This window comes from Pan paniscus, chromosome 16, assembly GCF_029289425.2.
Source record: "Pan paniscus chromosome 16, NHGRI_mPanPan1-v2.0_pri, whole genome shotgun sequence".
NCBI lineage: Eukaryota > Metazoa > Chordata > Mammalia > Primates > Hominidae > Pan > Pan paniscus.
Window position 1 is genome coordinate 83,619,689 of NC_073265.2, and position 22,869 is coordinate 83,642,557.

A 22,869-nucleotide genomic window follows, 5' to 3' on the forward strand; every position below is an offset into this window, starting at 1 on the left:
CTTTGAGAACCGCTGTGCCAGAGAATGTCAATTTCTTCACAGTTCTTTTTGGCCTCACTTTTGGGCATGAGGAAAATTCCCACCCAGCATCCTTTTAGGTTGACAATGCTGCATGGCCAATAGTTTTAGTCCAGTTTTATAGATGAGGACATTGAATTTTGAAGAGATTAAGTGATTCGTCCAGAGTTGCATAACTAATAAGCGAGACTCAGATTTGCCTGACTCCAAACCCCTGACCCTTCTAATCCATTGTGTATTTTCATGGACGGAAAGGGATTCCAGCAAGAGGCAAAGTAGTATTCACTTCTGCGGGCAGAGGAGACCCGAGCCCGGTTAATCAAATCCTTCCCCGACTTTGTGCCCATCCACAATTGATTGATCAGGGGTCACACCTGACCTGGAGAAACTCCTGTTTCTTCCTCATCAATTGTGTAGACTGGGTTGGAAAGAGAAATCTCTTTAGCCCTGGACTGGAACATGTAAAATTCAGGAGCTCTTGGCCATCCTTTTCTGTCCTATAGACTTATGGACAGAGTACTGATCTACAGCTGAAGAGCCACGAACCCACACTCTGCGGAAAAAGTCACCAATCCATGCAGCCTCCCCCATGCTCCAATCCTGGTTCCAGTCCATACATCCGTGGCCTTTCTGCTCTTGGCTTCCATGAAATGGCCTAATGACGTTCTAATAACCTTCTCCTACTTCTAACCCCTTTTAGCTTTCCCATAGCTGCTTTGAAGTAGTTCTCCTATTACCCGCAGCCTGTAGCTTCTTTACTCACATAGTATATATTGTGCTTATATTCCACACATCTTTATAGTTTGGCATTCTGTTTGAAAGATCCGTAATATCCTAGAAAAATTATAATGACTGCTTTATTAGTTATTTTTGGCAGAAACGAACATGGTAGCCAGATTTATTTTTATTTATTTTGGGTTTCCCATCCTTGGAAGAAATGATGAGCATGTTGTAAATGTGTATGTGGGGGAGGAGGGCGCCGGTTCGCCAGTGTTGTGCACACAGCCATAGACCAGACCACACTTAGAGCTGTGCCTAGGCAGAGCCTGACTGTGCCTGCTGCCAAGTCCCTTGAGTCCTGGTCTGCTGGATAATGCTCTCAGGTGTGCCCTAAAAGTCTGGGAACATGACATTCCCTCCTCTAAAATCCTCCCTGCATTTGAAAGCTCTGAGCAGCACAAGTGTCTGTTTCCCTATACTCCCAAAGTAAATTCCTTCCCACAAAAAACCAAAATAACACCATCAATCAACTGGTCTTGTTGTTCTTTTTTAAAAGCTCATGTCCAAGTTGGTGGGATTAGCACTGTGTTATTGCCCCATTCAGAGCCACCCACAGAGTCTTCCTTAGGCCCCCTGGCTGCTCAGGAAGCCATGACTCAGCTGGGGAAGCCAACTGAGTGGCGAGGTCTTTTAAGGGTAATTTAGCTGAATGTAGAAGCACTGATTTATTCTTTTTCCTCCCCCAGATAATGAACACTGTGCCTAAGTGCTCCTGAGCTAGTGACAGAACTGTGAGTATCCTGCGCCTTCTCTACCCTTGCCTCCCAGACTGCCTCCTGAAACACATCTGCACATAGCTGATGAACGTTGTTTTCAGAGGTCCCCATTTCCCTCTTCCTGATTCCCCTCTAGGCTTGCTCCAGTATCCTGTGAGAACCACCAGTACCAGATGGAGCCTGAATAGTCACAGGTCAAGTTTAGATTGGAAGAAGGGAATGAGCTGGAATAATAACTGCCTAGCACAGAGTAGGAGATATGATGTAATCCATCATTAGTTGCTGGGCACGTGTGTGTGTGTGTGTGTGTGAGAGAGACAAGTGGTGAAGTCAAGCAGATGAAGGTGTGGCAGGGCCACTGCGTATAGCTGTGCAGGCCCTATCCTGCACAACTCCAGGAGGCACCATCCACATAAACTATGGTAAAAATGACACCCTCCAGGCTATACCATGGGCCATCTTTATCCAGTTTCTCCTTATCTACTTTGATTAAATTTATTCTTATGTCCCCGGTAAGAAAATGAAAGAAAATATTTTAAAAAATGATTAACCACGGTAAGACTTTCCACTTTATGATAAGCCAACAAGAAAATAATGCATAGATGAGCCAGCCATACTGAGAGAGTTGGTGGTGTGCTGGAGCCCATCTTGCAAGAGCCAGTTCTTAGTATCTCTACCCATCTATGTGTTCAGTGCTTTCATGCTGGTAACTTGAAATCGGCCATGGTGGGTTCTGCACCACAGAAATTGGCCTCCCAGCTATCTCTGTAAGAGCCAATTGTTTAGCCTTTGCCCAGCACACTATTGGGCATTAGCCACCTCTTGCCCTAAGTTTCCAATTTCTGTCAGGGACTAGAGTTACTTTAAAATATCTTTATTTTCATAATTGCTCTCCTTTGCTTTGTATACCCCATAAAACCTGCCCTTGTCATACCATGGACTCACCTGGGACCCAGCACTACGGCAACTCTGATCCATAAGTCAAACACATGAACTCTCTGTCCACCTTAAGCACATAATCAAGTGACATTTGGCAGGTAGACAGTATTCTAGAAATGTTTGCAGGGGGTTGGTTATCTTATAATCCTTCAAGCTTTATAATTGACTAAAACTTTGTAAACCTGAAAAAGTTTACCCATAAAGACCAGTTTAACTTTTCTAAAATTCTTCAACTCTATGAAAGTAAAAGTATGTTACTTGTGTTTTGGAATAACTAAAAAGTCACCGATTCTGGTAATATTTGATCCACATTAGCTCTAACAGTATACCTTGATGTTTTTAATTCTTAAACTAGTGTCTCTTTCTATTTAGTATGTAAGCATTTTCCCTGGAGTCATCCATAGAAGGAGGCTCTTATCTTTGCTACTGGATTTAGATATTTTGTTTTTTTTCTTCAGTTTATTGTCAATGTGGTAAGCCATAATTGTACTGGTAATAAGCATTTACATGACAATTTGCAAATATTAATGAGTAAATCTAGACGACCTGCCTTTAAGATGCTTAAAAAGAAAAGAAGGAAGCAGTTTAAAATGTCTCTTAATATCAAAACCTTATGTTCTTTACCAAGAATAGGGGGGGAAAAAGGCATTTCCAATGACCTGTACCATATTCACTCATCAGTTGGTCATGAACATGTGTAGTTTCCCAGAATAAAGAGGAAAATTCTCAGAGCAATATATTGTGTCAAACTTTTCTTCCCCTCTTACAAGCATTTATTAAGTTAGATTATAAAATATTATTTAAAGTGGTTAATATGATTCAGAAATTGAAAACATGTTTCTCCATGAGAAAATAAATTTTCATGTAATTTGTTGAGTGTACTATTTGCCAGGCACAGTGCTATGCTGCAATCCACATGCATTCCCTCGTTTGGTTCTTACATGAACGTTGTGAGGGCAGTAGTGCCTCCTGCACAGATGAGGGATTTGAGTCTCCAAGAGGTCAGCTAGCTACTTCCCAAATGTCCCGCAGTGAATCGGTGTCCTTCTTTAGTATTCATGGAAGTTCCATAATACATATTTATGTCATATGTATTAATCATACCATGGCCTCATGTAATTGTAAAATTATATATGGCAATAGATTAATATAATCCCAAGGTAGAAGATGAACAGAAAAAAATATTCTTTTTAATATCAAAAGCAGAACAAATTTTGGTCTTTGCGGAGTACTGAATTTTTCACTTGAGAAACCAGAAAAAAAAATCCAATTTTTTTCTAGTTTGTGAACTTCTATTGGATGCTTTTCCTAGCAGTTGTCTTCAAGAATGGGCAAGAGAATAACAAGTTGAGCGTACACCATCACTCAAACTCTATAGGAACTCCTTGCGAAAGAGTCACATTGTCTGGGGGAGGGCAGGTGCTTACTAAAGAAAAAAAAAGCTTTCTTCACAAAACAGTAATAGTCGGGATTCTTAAAGTATCTGGAAATATAACAAACACTGCAATCAATGAAGATGTGTTTGGATTCAACTGTCAAACTTCCTGAAGATGAAAAAGATGGTACGTCTTCAGTAATAACAATATCTGAATCATACAGTGTACATCTGGCAGACATTCTTTCCCAAATGACCCAGCTAATCCAAGTGCATCTCTTCTTACAAGTACAAAGCAAAACCAAGTAAAAAGCCTATTAGGAAAAGAGAATAATTTTGCTGTCAGAAAATTCATACTGCTGCAAATCTCTTGGATTCAAGGCACAAAGTAATGAAAGTGAGCCTCCACTTCTACCACCTTTGAAGGGACTGTGAACAGGCAGGACCTCTCAGGATCTGATGCTGTGAAAGTTACTTTCAAAGGTTAACAACTGTTAGACACTTCTAAGGGGTCTACCCAGGAAAGCAGCTGGCCAAGGATAGCAGAGATTTTACCTAATATTGTCTTGGGTTCCTTTTCTAGTTTTTTTTTTTTTTTTTTTTTTTTTTTTTTTTTTTTTTGAGACGCTGGAGTGCAGTGGCGCGATCTTGGCTCACTGCAAGCTCCACCTCCCGGGTTTTATGCCATTCTCCTGCCTCAGCCTCCCAAGGATCTGGGACTGCAGGCATGCACCACCTACGCCTGGCTAATTTTTTTTTCTATTTTTAGTAGAGATGGGGTTTCACTGTGTTAGCCAGGATGGTCTTGAACTACTGACCTTGTGATCCGCCCGCCTCGGCCTCCCAAAGTGCTGGGATTACAGGCATGAGCCACCACGCCCAGCCTCCTTTTCTAGTTTACTTCAGAGATCTCCGGTTTCTGTTTCATGCAAAAATTTTATTTGTGTTTTGAAAGTGCAAAGTTAAGAAATAACAAGCATGGGAAAGAGCAGATAATTAAAGGTTAGAGTAAGAGAGACTTTTTCAGCCTATCTAGATGTGGCGCCTCCATTTGAATATAAGGAGACCAAGAGTTCTCAGCTTCGGGGATGGGCCCAGGTCACAGAACGCGTTGGTATAGAACTGGATTCCAGGTGTCTCCCCTCACAGAAAGCTTCTGTGTACCTTGCCTCTATAAAATAAAACACTGTACGTCAGAAATCGATAACAATTGCAAAGATGCATCAAACAAGAACTTTGATAGCAATAGCTAAAAAATCAAGCTGATTAGGCAAAGCTGGCTTAAGTTTATATACTTTTACTTCTTTTTTAAACTTTATTTTGTTACTCAAAGGTGTTTTACACACCTACGCAACACTGAAGAGAAAAGGTCAGAGCTCAGAGTACTTTACTGTTACTTAAACTACGATACCCCAGACATATTCTACAATTCAGTTTGTTTGTTTGTTTGTTTTTGTTTTTTTGAGACAGAGTCTCACTTTGTCGCTCAGGCTGGAGTGCAATGGCATGATCTCGGCTCACTGCAACCTTCGCCTCCTGGGTTCAAGCGATTCTCCTGCCTCAGCCTCCCGAGTAGCTGGGATTACAGGCACGTGCCACCACGCCTGGCTAATTTTTGTATTTTTAGTAGAGACGTGTTTTGCCATATTGGCCAGGCTGGTCTTGAACTCCTGACCTCAGGTGATCCACCCACTTTGGCCTCCCAACGTGCTGGGATTACAGGCCTGAGCCCCTGTGCCCAGCCTCTACAATTCAGTTTTGATTCTCAGAATATGACTGAGGCTTCCGGCATAACAAACATGAAATCTAATGAAAAGTTAGTTCACTTGGAAAACCTATACTTCAATAAACAACAATATATTGAAACATAGTTATATTTCTAAATTCCATATGCCCAATATTAGTAAAGGAACCAAATTTTACAACTTCTATGTTTCTAACTAGAAAACACAATAGTTTTTACCATTTCATCATGTTTTCCACACTTCTCGAGATTGAAAATACAGATTTTCTTTGCCCTCATCACTTGAACATTTCTGTATGTTTTAGGTGCTTAGTGGAAAGTGTTGAGGTATATCTTTATAGTGGAAAACAGCACCGTGAATATGTGGCACACCTTTACAGCTAATTTGTCCTGCTACACATTTAAACCAAGAAGTTCTATAAAATTTGGTCATATAAAGGAATCCTGGCCAAAAAAAAAAAAAAAAAAAGTGCAGGTGTATTTATTATTACAGATACAGTGAAGCCAAGATAGTTATGTAGCTTAAAGAGAATGCCTCCATCCTAAGGGCACAAAAGCAATGAACGTAGCAGTGCATTTTTCCCCGTATACCCTTTACCAAATGTCCACTAAAATGCGTGCCGAATGCCATAAGTCCATTCCGTTCTTGCCCTATAATTAGCAATTTATCCAGTTATTTTTCAACAACAAACATCTTTATAAACGTCCGATACAGAGAACTGGGATTATTGAAAGCAAGTTCTGACAATTCCATATTCTTATCTTATGCTGCAGGTCATCAAAATCCTCAACAGAAGCATGTTTTCCCTTAAGGTAAGAATCTGGAGCTGGCAGCCCAGAGAAAAATCCTGAACTTCATTGGCCTCAGAGGTCCTGTGTTCATTCCACATATCCTGAATTTTATTGCTGTCACATTAACTCTGCCTCAGCCCTCTGAGTATAGGAGTGCTTTTTAAAATAACACCAACTTTGCCAATAGAAAGAAGACTGCAGTCAGTGCCCAACACCCCAGAAACCTTATTAGGTAGGTGCCCTGATGCTGCAAGGTGCAAAACAATGCATTGCCACACAGATGAAAAATTGCTGCCATTTGAACAGTGCTTTAGGAGTTTACAGGGCAGTTTTACATTAGTGAGGTGCTTTAATGCTCATCTCCCCCTCTACACAGCCTCAGCTGAGCCTTGGTGCTGGGCCATTCCCCTCGGGTCTAGCTGGAACCTCTTTGCCTCAATGCTTCTCAAGGTCTACCTAGTCACCCTGCCAGATTCTGATGATGGCTGGATATTCTTGATTTATTTTACTCTTGGCTCCTGTCTGAGGTGGAGTTCTCCAGGACACAGACACCGAGATGAAAGTAGGTGTGAGAGAGGCTTACTGGGGAAGAATACCTGTGAAAAGAAAAGGATGGAAGCAGGATGGGGCAGGTGGGGCTGTCAGAGTATTGGGCAGGTCTCCACCAGCCTTGAAGCATCTTCAAGCAAAGATTGAAATTTCCTGAGGGGCAGAAATGGAATTGGACAGCCCCTTGCATCATTATGAGATATCATATAATCTATGTTTCAGACTTCATTAAAACATAAAGGGATATATCTTTTTGATAATGCTACAAGTTACCTTTCCCCACAATAGTTACTTCTTTTCAGGCTTTTTCCTCATGCATTGGTCGGGAATCACCTGTAAAGGATCTGCCCCTGGCTATCCCCGCCTTGCTGGGTCATTGACCAGGGACACCTGAGAATAGCAAGGCCTCAGCTGTCAGGTAACTACAGTGCTGGTGGCTGAGCAGCTGGGACAGAACCAGGGCAATGCGTCTCCATGTCTACCTCGGCTCCCAGCCTCTAGATCTTTTTGAGAAAGTCACTTTTCACCCAGATTTGATGGGAGCTTGCAAGTAAACCTGGAAACGGAGGTAGGCTAGTTAAGCTTAGGTATCTACATCTTTTTAACAAAAAATTAAAGACCAATAAAGTGAAGTGACATGCCCCAAAGCATACAAACTTGTAAGGGGCAGAACCAGAATAAAATAAGATAGAGCTGCGGAGCTATTTACTACACAGTTTCCTTTATAAAACAATATTTGCCAGCTGTTATCAAGGCTGTTGACAATGTGCCTGGCTCTAGGCTACAAGCATTATATATAGGTGTATCATTTAATCTTCACAATCACAGTGAGATAATATTCATAATCTCTATGTCATTGATGAGAAAATGGACTCTTGCAGAGGATAAAGGATTTTTCCCCAAGTACATAGCCAGTCGTGAGAGAAATAAGACTTGGACCCAAGTGTGGCCCCAGCACCTGTCACCTTTAATAGCATGTTATTCTTCCTAACCATGACCATCATAGCTGTGCTTGTGTATTTCAAATGTAAGTGCCCAATTACCTGGATATTGTTTCAGAGCATGTTCTTCTGGCTCCTGTCAAATGTAACATTTCGAGGGCTAGCAGTTCAGGAAACTGTTTGTATACTACAAAACACTAAATGAAGGAAAATAGCCACCTTCTATTTTAAGAAAGATAGCTCAGTTAAACACACCTTAAGTTTGCAGCAAAAAGCACACATTCACATCTTTCTAGACACCAAAAAAATGATGAAAATAAGAAAACCATGTCAGAGATTCTTAAAGCACAAAATACTGTGTGTAGCTTGTGAGTATGCCAGTTTCCTAATACCTGTTACACTGATGCAATAATAAAATATTGTTAGTTATAAGCAAATTGGATTCTCTTCAGCTTTTGCAGCCAAGATTGACCTCTTAAGCTAAAGGCTTGGTAGGCCTGAGACTTTAATAAACACTCACCAATGAACGTTCACATTCCTTAACAGTGTTATTTTTCACATCAGCCAGAAAACACATCCAACAGTCACCAAATTTATTAACATCTTTTAATAGCAATCTACATATCGTATAAAGGTGAAACAAGTGAACTTACAAAGATGCAGAATTCTGATCAACCACTTTCATAGAAAGAGCAACATGTTCTTCAAGGTTGGTCTCACAGAAAAGCAGGCAATAGAAAAGAGGTATTTGCCAAGCATTGATAAGAAATCAACCCAAACTTAAAAATGGAGTAGACATTTCAGGGGTTTACTCTATTAGCATGATCAGAAAAGTAAAGACTGAAATTATTGTGGGGAAAGGTAACTTGTAGCATTATCAAAAAGATATATCACTTTATGTTTTAATTAAATCTGAAACAGATTATATGACATCTCGTAAGACTGTTAAAGGGTTACATTTGTGTTTTAAAGTGCAAGAAATAATTCTGACTGTTTAAAATGAATTCTCTCCTTTTTATGTTTTTACTAACTCTATCCTACAAAGTATGTATTTCTAAAATTAAGAACTCACAAATCCTCTTCTGGGTTCATTCTATGCATATGTTTATTTCCCTTTAATTTGATGGGGCTAAGCTGTGGTGGAAACAGCTCTTCCTCCCCCAAAAAGGCAAAGATCAGCAGTAGGACCACACGGCAAAACTCTGGTAACACCCAACAATATCACAGTGCCATTTAAGCAAAAGATTCCATCACGCTAAAGCGAGTAAAGCATTTTCTCTAAGGTGGATGCACAGATACCCCATTGTCCCTATAGTATACCACGGAGACCCTGCATAGGAGGACTCTGCATGTGTTCCTTTTCATTTTAGGCACGATTCTAAAAAAGCAAGTCTCTGATTCCTGCTTACTGACACACACCCAGGCCCTTGCCCTGTACTCGAAGCATACGGTCTCTTCCATGAGCACTCAGTGAAGAGCTATGTTTAACTATTAGTCCGCACCATGGCATGAATAGTGAACCCCTTGAAGTTCGAGATTATGTCTAATTTCCCTATACATCATCTGAACATAGCTCCATTACTTGCATACACAGATTACAAAGAGTTCAATGAATGTTTGCTGACTGGGTGTGCTAGTGAGCTAGTAAATTGAAAGGAGCTACAAAAGACAACGAGAAGGAGAATGTGATGTCATCGATCTGATGAAAATGGAAGGCAGAGGAAAACCATTAGAAGCGCTCACAAGAACTCTTTTCTTTAAAAGGAAACATGTCTAGTTAGAAATTTAGAAAACAGGTACATGTTAACTAAAAATAAATTGAAAGCTTACCCTCAATCCTGACACTTGAAGGTAATTTAGCATGTTAGTAGTTGTTCCTCATGTTGGTATTTATGGTTTGGTCTTATTCTCTCTTTTTCTCTTGTGTTTTTATAATACTGAAAGAATATGTTGTACTTCATCCTTCTTCCCCTTATACTACATATTACAAGCATCTATTCATGTTATTACATAGTCTCCCATATCAATTTTTATGGATATATTTCACTACTAATTGTGACATAATTTAGTCAAAACCACCTCCTGTTTGGGGACACCATTCTAGGGAATTTTTACTTTTCCATTATTATGAAAACTGAGGTAGCTACTCTTATGGGTGGTGGTGTTATTTTTAATCATCATTGGCTGAGTCTACTTAATGAGAGATGGATAATTAGAGACACTGAAGGTAACCTTGTTATATAGATAAAGTCACGCACATAATAACAACCTGCATCCTACAAAAACAAAAATGATTACATTTATTTGGATTACTCATTCTTTTCTCCTTTGCTAGGAAATACCTAGATGTTATCAAAAGACAAAAGACAAAAGATAAGTATTGGTGAGGATGAGTGCTATGGTCAATCCTCATATTATACTCCATAATCAATAGAGGAAAACCATGTACTTCAAAAAGCTTTCTACTTATAAATACTAAAGTGAAGAAAACCACATGGCTTACAACCCTGGGAGGATAAAAGAAGACATCATGGCATCCGTGAACATATGACATGGGAAGGGGTGATACTGAGCCTCAGTGAGAAGAAAGAATCATGCACTAATGCCATGGAAAGTTACAATACTGAGTATTCTATCTTTCATGTTTCTTTCAGCTTTATTGATGTATACTCTAGAAACAAAAATTGTATAGATTTAAGTATACAACGTGAAGCTTGGATATGTGTACATATTGTGAAATAATTACCACATCAAGCAAATTAACACATCTATCTATCTCAAAAAAGTTTTTTTTCCTTCAGTGGTGAAGACACTTAAGATCAACTTTCTTAGCAAATTTCAAGTATGCAATATAGTATTGTTAACTCAAGATGCTGTGCTATACATTAGGCCTCCACAACTTATTCATCTCTAGTAATTGAATCTTTGTACCATTTGACCAATACCTCCATCACTTACCCCTTCTCCCACACCCTAGCAACCACAATTCCATTCTCTGCTTTTATAAGTTTGACTTTTTTAGATTCTACATATAAGTGAGATCATGTAGTATTTGTCTTTCTGTTTCTGGCTTATTTCACTTAGCATGATGTCCTCCAGGTTCATCCATGTTATTGCAAATGGCAAGATTCCCTTTTTTATTTCAAGGTTAATCAGTACACACACACACACAGAGTACCGCAATTTCTTTATCCATTCATCTACTTCTGGACATTTAGATTGCCTCTGTATTTTGTAAATAATGCTGCCATGAACACAGGAGTGTAGGTATATCTTTGACATACTGATTTTATTTCCTTTGGATATATACCCAGAAGTGGGACTGCTGGGTCATGTGGTAGTTCTAGTTTTAATTTTGTGAGGAACCTCCATACTGTTTTCTATATTGACTATGCTAATTAATAGTCCCACCAACAGTGTACTAGGGTTCCTTTTCCTCCACCTCCTCACCAATACTTATCTTTTGTCTTTGTCTTTTTGATAACCCCTATCTAACAGGAGTGGTTTTGATTTGTGTTTCTCTGATGATTAGTGATGAGGAGCACCTTTTTATATACCTGCTGACCATTTGCATATCTTCTTTTGAGGAATGTCTATTCAGGTCCTTCGCCAATTTTTAAATTGGGGTTATTTTATTTTATTTTTGCTACTGAGTTGTTTGATATATACATATATATATACATATAATACCATATATATATGATATTAACTTCCTATCAGATATATAATTTGCTATTCTATCTTGCACAAATTGTATGGCTCATTGCAATTGGTTTGCACTTTCATCACATCTGATTAATAGTATCACTCAGTCTTCCCAGGATCAGATTATCCCAACTTCCGCATAGAAAACCTGAGTTTTATGCTCCTACGCTTGTTAACACTCTTCACCTTCTATCTGGCAGGAGTAATTGTAGATATTTATTTGCACATAAATAATAGTTGAAAGGAGTCTTACAGATACTCTGTATTTTCTCTATTTTAAAAAGCCTTTTTTTTTCTTTTTTGTAAAGGTTTAACAACACAAACAGCCGATCTGTGCTAATAAGACAGGCATTTCTTTATTCAGGAAAGAATGTATAGAAGACACAATTCGTCTCAAAGTGAGATAGAGATTTATGGTACATATTATAGAAAGTGAGGATAAAAACAATGGCAAGCATTACATGACTCATTCACTTTGAAACATCTTTCTTCCTACTTTTAATGCTATTAAGGGACTAGAATTGTATTCCTTTCCAGAGCCTATCTAGGAGTTATAGGGGAAGCCATATCCTTGAAAAGAGACAGTGAATACATGAAAATCTGCTTTGTGTACATCTCGGGAATATTAATATTTGACACAGACAATGGATATTTCTTCAAATTCAGATAAAATGCTACGCAAACAGAGCTTCCATACAAGTCTAAGAACAGCCCCCACCATAACCCCATCAGATCACCATCCTCAGTGTATTTTATATAGACTTGCTAGAGCTCTAACTGAAAACCAAAAATACTGGGGGAATCAAAAAATGTAGAACTATATTTTAAAGTTTTAATGGAGATAATCTCTATATAGAAATACAAATTGCCGGAATTAACACAAGAGATATTTTTAAATGTAGAGATGAATAAGAATAAAAGAAATCATCTTACAACTTAAATTGTTCCAGGAGGTAGCAGAAGAAGAAAACTTCCAGACAACTTTTACAACACTGCAATAATGCTGATAACAAAACTTAATATATATTGTCAGGTGAAGAAAGGTTAAAGTATATTATATCCCTGATTGGGTGATTATTTTACTAGTATACAAAAAAGAAACATCAGAAAGAAAGATATATCATTGGGGTTCACATCTGAAATGTAAAGATATGCAGGATCTAACTCCAGAAATTCTGATTCAGTTGGTTCAGGATCTGACTCAGACACATGGGAGATGCTAATGTACAGCCATGTTGGAGACTACTGGGATAGTTAGTCTGATTCAAAGTCACATTATTTTTTAAAGGCAAAGGATTATTTTTAAAATGAAATTATCACATAAAAATTAAATCATAGGGAAGCATTTGCTAACATATCATTAAAGCCCGAAAGTCTAAAAGAAAAAAAATTGCTCCATTTGACTATATAAAAATTGTTTTATTTGTCAAAGAAAAATCGCCATTGACAAAGATTTAGTAGCCCTGAAATATAAATATAAAAGATTCTTATGAATAAATCAGAGGGAGATCAAAATCCCAACTTATGTTGGAAAAAAATGAAGAGCAAAGAACCTGCAGTTGTATTTTATATTAAAATATACAAATGGTCATTAAATATACAAAAGTCTCTTATACACACACACAGACACACACCAGTAGTAGAAGCAATGCAAAATAAAATAACAATAGGTAGCATTTTTTTTGAGACAGGAGTTTCGCTCTTGTCGTCCAGGCTGGAGTGCAATGGCACAATCTCAGCTCACTGAAGCCTCCGCCTCCCAGGTTCAAGGGTTCTCCTGCCTCAGCCTCCTGAGTATCTGGGATTAGAGGAGCCCGCCACCATACTGAGCTATTTTTTGTACTTTTAGTAGAGACGGGGTTTCACCATGTTGGCCAGGCTGGTCTCGAACTCCTGACCTCAAGTGATCTTCCCAAAGTGCTGGGACTACAGGCGTGAGCCACCTCTCCTGGTCATAGGTAGCATTTTTAATGGAATAATGAAATTGTAAAGTAAAATGATTAAGAACATGGGCTTAAGGTTTGCAACTTCATTCTACCATTTACTAGCGGCACGGTCCCCGGGCAAGTTTTTCAGCTTCTCTGTTTTGTCATCAGTAAAAGGATTGTTGTAAGGATGAAATAAGTTTTCATATATGTAGTATCTATAACAGTACCCAGCCCACGGTAAGTGCCATTTAGCATTTTCTGTTGCTCACGCAAACATTAAAAGCTTACTATTGTTGGTGAGAGTAAGGGGAAATATTCTCCTAGTGTGCTAGGGGTTAAACAAAGTCATACATTTATACTGAAGCACTAATTTATTCATTTATTTAATGATGATTTATTGGGTAACTTTGTGCAACAGGGACTCCTCTGAACAGTGAGTAGTCCGTAGTGAAGAGTGAACAAACAGATGAAGTACTTGATCTTATAATTTTTTGTTTCTTTTTTTTTTGAGACAGGGTCTCACTCCATCCCTCAGGCTGGAGTACAGTGGCATGATCTCGGCTCAGTGCAGCCTCGGCCTCCTGGGTTCAGGGAATTCTCCCACCTCAGCCTTCCAAGTAGCTGGGACTGCAGACACAAGTCACAATACCAGGCTAATATTTGGTGTTTTTGTAGAGAAAGGGTTTCACCATGTTGCCCAGGCTGGTCTGGAACTCCTGAGCCCAAGGTATCCACCCACCTTATCCTCCCAAAGTTCTGGGATTACGGGGGTGAACCACCATGCTTATATTCTAATGGGTAGTAAGTAAATGTTTACATAGGTAATATAATAAAAGAATTATAAGGGTTATAAAGAAAAACAAAGAATAGGGAGATAGAGAGTGACAGAGGTAAAATGGTCAGGAAAGACTTTTCAAAGGATATGATATTTGAGCAGAAATTTGAAAAAAAAAGAAATCGCTGAGAATGAGGTGGAGGCTTTCAGGCCCTGCGATGGGATGGGATCAAGAACTATTTGACTAGAGAGCACTTAGCAAGGCAAAGAGAAAGGAAATAAAGTTTGAGACGAAGGCAGGGTTCAGAACATTCAGGGCCTTGTAGGACAGAGGATGGAATTCAGACCTTATTGGAAGTGTTGTGAAAAGTTTTGGAGGGTATCAGTTAGTGGTATGCTGGTAAATGTTTTAAAAACAGCTTTCCAGGGAAAAGAAAGTGATTTGTAGCATTTGCCAAACTCCATGGTGTGTATATCCTACCATGGCCAATTTCAATATACTAAAGTGAAGTCACTGGAGGTGGAGTTAGTAAGAGATGAGCACCACTGGCTCTCTCCTATGTCAGCGCTGGCCAGCTCTAGTACCTTGCAGCCACAAGAAAGTAAAAAGAGTTATATACTTTTTTTTCTTTTTTTGAGACAGAGTTTCACTCTGTCCGCCCAGGCTGGAGAGCAATGGCAAGATCTCGGCTCACTGCAACCTCCACCTCACGGGTTGAAGCAATTCTCCCACCTCAGCCTCCCAAGTAGCTGGGATTACAGGCATGCACCACCACACCCAGCTAATTTTTGTATTTTTAGTAGAGACGGGGTTTCACCATGTTGGCCAGACTGCTCTCCAACTCCTCACCTCAAGTGATTCGCTCCTCTCGGCCTCCCAAAGTGCTGGGATTACAGGCGAGAGCTACCATGCCTGGTCTATACATTTTTTAAAGGATCACCATGAAAACAGGATGGATAACAGACCCTAAGGAAGCAAAAGTAGAAGCAGAAAGGCCAGATAGACAGTGTGCTGTTAAATAATACAGACAATAAATCAAAGTGACTCAGACTATGGTGGTAACACTGGAGAGTAATAAAAGCAAATGCCTACATAGTGTTTCTGAGGGCTAGACCCTGTTTTTAACCTTTTACATATTAACTCATTTAATTCTCACAGCTTCCTATAAGTGAAATACTTTTATCCTCCTTATATAAATGAGGACACAAACATGGAGAAGTTACTAACTTGCTCAAAGCTAGAAAGAATAAAGGTGATTCGATGTCAATTACAGTTAACCCTTGAAGAACATGTGTTTGAACTACACAGATCCACTTGTATGTAGATTTCCCTCTGCTTCTGCCACTCCTGAAACAGTAAAAGCAACCCCCCATTTCCTCCTCCTCCTCACCTACTCAGTGTAAAGACAAGGATGAAGACCTTCATGATGATCCACTTCCACTTAATGAAGAGTAAATATATTTTCTCTTTTTTATAATTTTCTTAATGACATTTTTTCTCTAGCTTACTTTTTAAAAGAATACAGTATGTGATACATATAAAATACAAAATATGTGTTAATGAACTGTTTATGTTATCCATAAGGCTTCCAGTCAACAGGAGGCTATTAGTAGTTAAGTTTTGAGGAAGTAAAAAAAGTATACACGGACTATCAACTACAAGGGGTGTTGGCACCCCTAATACCCATGCTGCTCAAGGGTCAATTGTAATTTGATTGGCTCCACTGTATGGCCTTTCAGGTGTATCCAACCAAGCGGCAACTGAATGGGTACACCAATTGTATCCACAAATTCAAGATGGCTTTCAAAGGTAGAGTCAATAGAATTTTCTAATGACTTGGGTAAATATTTAATCAGTTCAGTTCTTATTGTACTCCTATAGTTACAGTGCTATTGTTTTCATTTTCAAGATACTGCATTGGACTATGAGTTGATGTACTTTATCCCCTATGGTGATAGGATTACACTCCTCTATATCCCACTAATAACTATAAATTATTATTTTTGTATATTTGGGGTAAGTGTAATATGCACAGTATTTTTTCTAATATATGGGGAAAATAGTTACACTTTTCTATTTAACATTCTAGAAACAAGCATTGTGTTTTCAATTTTTCTTAATCCCACAATAAATAGTACTGAAACCTCCAAACTGAGGATCTTGGATATCAGTACATATTTGAATGCTTCTCATTTGGAATTTCTGAAAATCACCCGGACTACTGTTTCTCAAGCTAATTATGTATACAAATCACATGAAACTATTTTTAAAATGTGGTTTCTGATTCTGTAGGTCTGGAGACCGGAATTTCTGAATGGCTGAGTGATGAAGTTGAAAAACTGTTGCATAAAGCAGTGTTAAAACTGTAACAATTTGCCAAAAATTACTATTTAAAGACTTTGGGAATTGACCAAAGAACATATAACAAAATTTAGAAGCACTTATCTGAGAAAATCTACTGTGGCATTTTAGCTAGGAATTTTTCCCATCTCTGCACCCCCACTCACCAATAGTATGGAGCAGAAGTTCCATCCAGACAGGCAGGACAGATCATAATGCCTGGAAGCTCTGCTCCCTGCTAGAGGAGAACTTGCAGCATTTGGAGCAGATAGTGGAAAATCCTCTTGTTGAAAACAAGAAAGCTACGAGTGGCAAACATAACAAACAGGGAAGGATAACATAAGCCTCAGGTCCATCCTAGTTGGGAGATTTCACAGAACAGCATACCAGCCAGAAATGTAACAGGAAGATTTAGCTAAATGAGATAGACAAAAGGAACCCTGTTGAGATCCCACTTACACCTGGTCATCTGGAAGCCTATACACATGCACAAAGCTGTGTGTCCCTGCTTAGGAGAAACCACAGAAGGCTCTAGTGAACTACCCACCACTGGCTTAAAATAAGACCTTGCAAATGCAGAACATATAAACCAAGGCATATTTGTAAGCTCCCTGGACTTTGAAAACATTCCCCAAGATGGCCCCAATTCTCCCTAACTTCCAGTATTCACATTCTTACGTGATCCCCTCCCTTGAGTATGGGCACAACTTGTGAATTGCTTCTAACAAATAGAGTATTGCAAAAATGACAGAATGTCACTTCCTCGATTATGTTACATAACATTTTAATGTCTATATTGCTAGGAAACTCTCTCCCTTTCTGGTTTTGATGGAATAAGTTTCTATACTGTACGCTGCCCTGTACAGAGGCCTGTGTGGCAAGGAACTGAGGAAGGCTTCTAGTTTATAGTTAGCAACAAACTGAGGCCATCAGTGTTGTAACCTACAAGGAACTGAATTCTGGTAACAACCATGTCAACTTAGAAGTGCATCTTTCACCAGCTGAGCCTTGAGGTGAGACTTCAGCCCTAGCCAATACATTGATGGCAACTTTATGAATTTCTGAAGCAGAAAATATAGCCAAGTCAAGTCCAAACTCCTGACTCACAGAAACTTTGAGATAATAAAAGAAAAAGAATGGATAGGCCACATAGGGGTAGGAGTGGTGGGGAACTGTGGAGTGGAGCCTCTCCCAGATACAAGATCTCCTGATCCTGAAGTGGCACCCTGTTGAGGATTTACGTTCCATCCATGGGGAAGTAGAAGCCAAGGGCGTGTTCTGTAGAAGAGGGCAACTGCCTCTCAGCTTGAACTCAGGATTCTAATCATTCCTCAAGTCCTGGCATGTAACAGGGGCACTGTGGGGAATGAGCCATGCTCCCTTTAGGTTCATCAGCATTTAGCCAGGAAGAGTCACACATGACTGTGCTGGACCAAGGAAAGCCTGCAGTTTCATATTCTAGATGGTGTGTGTGTACACGTACTCATGCACACACCACAGGGTGAATTAAAAGGGCTCAGTCACAGAATAACTATGTTGATATCTGCTGAGAAAAGCAGTCTCGTGTACAGTCTTCTGACCCTGCTTGGCCACATAAGAATGGGCCATGAGCCTGGAACACTTCCTTACCAAGTGTGGGACTATTTTTCCCTGTTTCAGGCTCAATGAGTATCCCTTAGTTCTGCTTAAGTATGTATGTCAATGACCCTCAGGCATGTCTCCAGTTTTCTGTATTTCATATTCCTTGGGGTAGGGGTCAGAGTCCTTCTGTTGTGATGGGAGAGGAGTGTGTTTAGGTAAATTGCCCTACTTGGATGCCAGGGGTTGTGGGGTGGGAACCCTCTGGCCACGGAGGACTGACATGCCATTGAAGCTGATCTGGCTCTGTCTCTTCCCTGTGTAAGTAAAGTGTTGTCCCATCTGGTGCTTGACTGCTTTGTTTTCCTTGGCAACGTCAGTACCAAAATGCAATGGACGGAAGTGTTTGGATGTTTATTCCTGGTGGTTGGCATAGTGTTGATGATCTTCGCTATTCTCCATGTATTTGGAGTCTTTCCCTGGGACTGGTAACTGTTTCACAGTGCTCTGTTCCATGATATCGTTTGATTACTGATCCCAGTAGTCAGGGACAATACCTCTTCATTTTAGTTGGAATTCATTTGTTCAGGAAATGTTTGAGTAGCTGGCTGGTTGCAGCAGACATGTTGTGGTATAGCTTCACGGGTAAACTCAGAAGTCTCTCCCTGGCTAGCCTGTGCCACTGCCCATGGTTTAGAGCCAGGTTTGGGACTAGTACAAGCCATGAAGCACCCAGGGTGTGCAATTTAAGGAGGTGCTTGCTCTCACGTTGTGCAGGTGCTAGCGCCTCACTTGCCTCATCCTAGTCCCACCCTGATTAGTGTAGAATTTCCCAAGAGAACAATAACCCTTCAAGTCATTCCAAGAAAAAAATAAGTCCTTTCAGCAAATAAATTTAAGAAATGTTACACAAATTATACACCATTAAGAAACTTACTTGTCAAAACTCTCTATTTAAACTTTAAGAAGTCTAATAACGAAAGAAATCTGCTTAACTTTGCCTAAGCCAGCACTTTCCAAAATTTTGGCTGATTTTTTTGTTTTTTTTTTTTGCAAAGAATTTGTATTGAAATCCATTAAGTACACTCTGGGAAGTGCTAGGTTTCAGTTATGTTAATATGGCTTTAAGAATCATCAAACAAATGCCTCCCAGCATCTAACTGGTGTGCTGCCGATTTGGATAATTTCCACTTAACTATTTATGAAATCATGTAAAAGAGGCTTCCTTCCATTATTCCAGGGTCACTCACTCAGAAGTCTCATTCCCTTAGATGCTGTCACACCACTATGATTAGCATATTTCTTTAACTCTCATTATAGGTGTCTCTGTGTAATGAACATTCATTCTCACTGGATTCCAGCAATGCTGAACAACTCCAAACCTACCCCCAATTCGGCTTTCAGACTGGCTTTGATCAGCATTTTTATTCATGACGAAATAAATAAGTTGACTTTACGATGAGCAAACTTGCCAATGACATGGATTAGGGAGAAACCAAAGAGCCAATTCATTTGACTCTTGGTTATAATCTTCTGAGGTGCAAAAGTAGCCGAATCTAATGAAGGAAATAAAACCATAATCAACACAAAGCTGTGCTATTGGTTCCAGAACAAATAAACCTATGAAACAAGAAGAGTAGAATCAGAATCGATATGCATAAAATATAGGGAAGTCTAAATATGGCTGAACATATAGGAATCTTTCTGAGAATATAGTGAAAACACACCATAAGGAACCAGGGAATCTTCTATCAATAGAAGTGTTCAAGCAAAATATTGTCTGCTGGGCGAATAACATGAGGCAAAGGATAATGAGTGAATAGGATCTTAAAGGATAAACTATAAGAAGAAAGAAAGGTAGTCTAGTGTAAAGCATGACCATCAGTGGGGCAGGCAGAAACCCCTTTAATCATCATTATACATGAATACAAAAGAGGAATCAAGAAGAAAAACTAGTGAATAAACAAAGTTCTATGATTGCTGACAGGGTTAGAGGGAAGGTGCCCTTCCTCAATTTAATTGCAATATTGATTTCCATTAGCAGGCATACATGCAAGTAGGACGGAAGCTGAAAAGGCACAGTTCACAGAGATGCCTTGTGTGTACACTTAGGGGACTAACTGTGCATAATTTATCTGAGGAGGCTTTTTTTTGGAATGGTTCTAAGAGTTGCTGTTGAAATTCCCCCTCCCTCCCTCCCTCCCTCCCTCCCTCCCTCCCTCCCTCCCTCCCTCCCTCCCTCCCTCCCTCCCTCCCTCCCTTCCTTCCTTCCCTCCTTTCTTTCTTTCTTTCTTTCTTTCTTTCTTTCTTTCTTTCTTTCTTTCTTTCTTTCTTTCTTTCTTTCTTCTTTCCTTCCTTCTTTTTTCTCTTTCTTTCTTTCTTTCTCTCTTTCTTTCTTCTTTTTTTTCTTTCTTTTGCCTGTGAATCAAATCTAAAGTCTCCAGCATAGTTTCTTTGTGATGAACTCCTCTCCCTGACACTAGACACACTGTCAATCTCTAGGAAATGGATCCAGACGCCAAATACTGGGCATGGAGCTCATGCCCATGGTATGGTAATCAAGGGAAGAATTGGAATTGCACAAAGAGAGAAAAGGCCCTGCTTCACAAGCTCAATGACTTCTAAGAAGAGAAGGCAGACCTGTCATTCTCTATTGCCAGGATGTCTAGAACAGGAGAAATGGTGTTTGGTGGTGGAAGAGACTGGGTTAAGCCAAGGGAGAATTTCTTTATTAAAAAAAAACAAAAACTGATACTGCCCCATGTTCCTGGGTGCCTTAGGTATAAATTTTGAGGTTATCTGGATGAAATGCAGACCATCTCTTAGGGATTAATTTCTTGAAGTTTGCACATTCCTTCAGCATTGTTTGTGACATGATAGGATTCCAGCTCAAGGGCTCTAACAAAGTAGATAATTCCAACATAATCCCCTTTCTTTAAATGAACTTCTAGAGATGATGCTGTGTCCCCTGAGATCACATGAGATGCAGCTTAAACCATTCCTCATCTGGAAAGAGAGGAATAAATAAAATAAATCATAACTGTTTGCATTTCTTTCCAAACAGAAGATTCCGTAAGATGGTGTATAAGAGGTTTTAACCAGGAAGTGTGAGGAAGAGAAGCCATAAATCACAAGCACAGTCTATGCACCAGGGTCCTGAATAACCTCAGCCTTGTCCTCTGAATGCCTGGAATTCAATAGCACACTGTGTGTGTGTGTGTGTGTGTGTGCATGCACATGCGTGTGTCTGTGTGTGTTGAAGATGGAGGATAGGAAGACAGATAATGGGAGCATCCCTAATATGGTTTGGCTGTATCCCCACCCAAATCTCATCTTGAATTGTAGCTCCCATAATCCCCATGTGTTGTTGGAGGAACCCAGTGGGAGGTAATTGAATCATGAGGGTGGTCTTTCCTGTGGGGTTCTCATGATAGTGAATAAGTCTCATGAGATCTGATGGTTTTATAAAGGGGAGCTCCCCTGCACATGCTCTCTTGCCTGCCACCATGTAAGACATGCCTTTGCTCCTCCTTCACCTTCCACCGTTGATTGTGAGGCCTCCCGAACTCTGTGGAACTGAGTCCATTAAACCTTTCTTTCCTTTATAAATTACCCAGTCTCAGATATGTCTTTATAGCAGCATGAGAAAGGAGTAATACAAAAACTCAAAATTCTTACTTACTCCTTTTGCTAGGAGGAAGGCACGGGGGAGGAGGAAGGGCTGGACCTTCTAGGTAAGCATCAATGTACATATTGCAGGATGATCCTGATGTGTGTGATGGTGTTATAACTGGAAGCAGGAAGGATGTAGCATAGAACTGTGGCCCTGTGGAGCAGGGTTGGCAACCTACAAGTTATGGGCAGCTCAGGCAGTTGAGTTGTAGTGAGAATCTCAGAGGATCTGGTCTCAACAGGATAATCTGTGGTTCTAGGAGGCCTGTGTCTTCAGGGGTGTTTCTGTGTGCAATCCTTGGCGGATTCTATTGCCATGCTTTCCCAGAAACATTCTATCTATTGAATAAAAAAGAAAGTGGGGGTTCCCTTAAGGAGCAAGCAAAATGTCCCTCAATATACTTGGTCAGGGATACCCTGGAAAACTCTTAACTGCACCTTGTGGTGTTGTCCAGGATAGGAACATCTATTGAACTTCCTTTTTGCAAAAGGAGATAGCAGTAAGGTGTGTGTGTGTGTGTGTGTGTGTGTGTGTGTGTGTGTATATATATATATATAAATAAATAAATATATATATATTTAATGTATACATGTAAAATCACATTTTGCGTGTAACTTTTCTCTCCAAAAGGATTATCCATTCTTTTTGGCAAGGAGAGTGATATATTCTTTTGGAAAGAAAAGTTACATGTAAAATGAATAAAATTACTACCAGATATAAAAAAGTAGCTGCCTTTGTTTCCCATGGAATATTCCTGGCTCATGTAAAAATCTATTTTGAGGTGTCTGTGACCATGCCCTAACATCATCTGCAATCCTGAGTTTTCTCTCTGTTTATTAAATGTTCATGGCTCTTAAGAGAGCCGGGGGATACAGAAAAGTTAAAAGTGTGCACTTGTTCAAAAATGGATTTGAAAGAGAGGAAGAAATTCCAAAACTAATGATCATCAGTATGATTTTGCTTTTGGGTACAAGAGCCTGAATTATTGTCTGTCCTTGAAACTGACACTCAAGTG